Source organism: Capricornis sumatraensis, chromosome 13 (genome assembly GCF_032405125.1).
Source record: "Capricornis sumatraensis isolate serow.1 chromosome 13, serow.2, whole genome shotgun sequence".
Lineage (NCBI taxonomy): Eukaryota > Metazoa > Chordata > Mammalia > Artiodactyla > Bovidae > Capricornis > Capricornis sumatraensis.
Window position 1 is genome coordinate 69,620,294 of NC_091081.1, and position 615 is coordinate 69,620,908.

General features: G+C 42.4%; 1 non-coding gene across 1 annotated transcript; it reads left to right on the forward strand.

The window, feature by feature from the left end:
- Positions 1-324: 324 nt before the first annotated feature.
- TRNAE-CUC (transfer RNA glutamic acid (anticodon CUC)) lies at positions 325-397 on the forward strand. Its single transcript has one exon. It is a non-coding gene; the product is annotated as a tRNA-Glu (tRNA).
- Positions 398-615: the final 218 nt, after the last annotated feature.

The following is a 615-nucleotide window of genomic DNA, read 5'->3' on the forward strand; positions in this document are numbered from 1 at the left end:
AGACTTCAAGGAAAATGTAACTTTATTCTCCCTGTGTTACTGGTCAGTTTGAGATAACAGAAGAGAGAAGCTGTGTATAGGTGTGTGTGTTTGGGGGCTGGGAGAGGATGATGGTGGCAAGAATTGATTAGTCCAATCCAATAATTTTAGGATGAATAAACACAGACTATCTGTCTAGTTAAGTAAATAATTCAAGCCCATTGTAGAAAATCCAAACAGTATATAAAAGGAAAAAAGGAGGGAAAAATCTTGAACTTCTGCCAACCCTGAACATACTGGTGACCATCTTTTTGCTGCTTCAATACTTTAAGCACCCCCAGGACTTCCCTGGTGGTCCAGTGGCTATGACTCCACACTCTCAATGTAGAGGGCCCGGGTTTGATCCCTGGTCAGGGAACTAGGTCCCACATGCTGCAACTAAGAGTTGGCATGCCACAACTGAAAATTCCACCTGGCACAATGAAGATTGAAGATCTCGTGTGCCACAACTAAGTGCAACAAAATAAATAAATGCGTACTTAAAAAGTCTCCCTTTCTAGAGTGTTTCAGATCCCTTAAACCTGCTCCACTCTCCTCCTACACAAGGGAAGATGCTTCTACTGTATCTCTAAGACC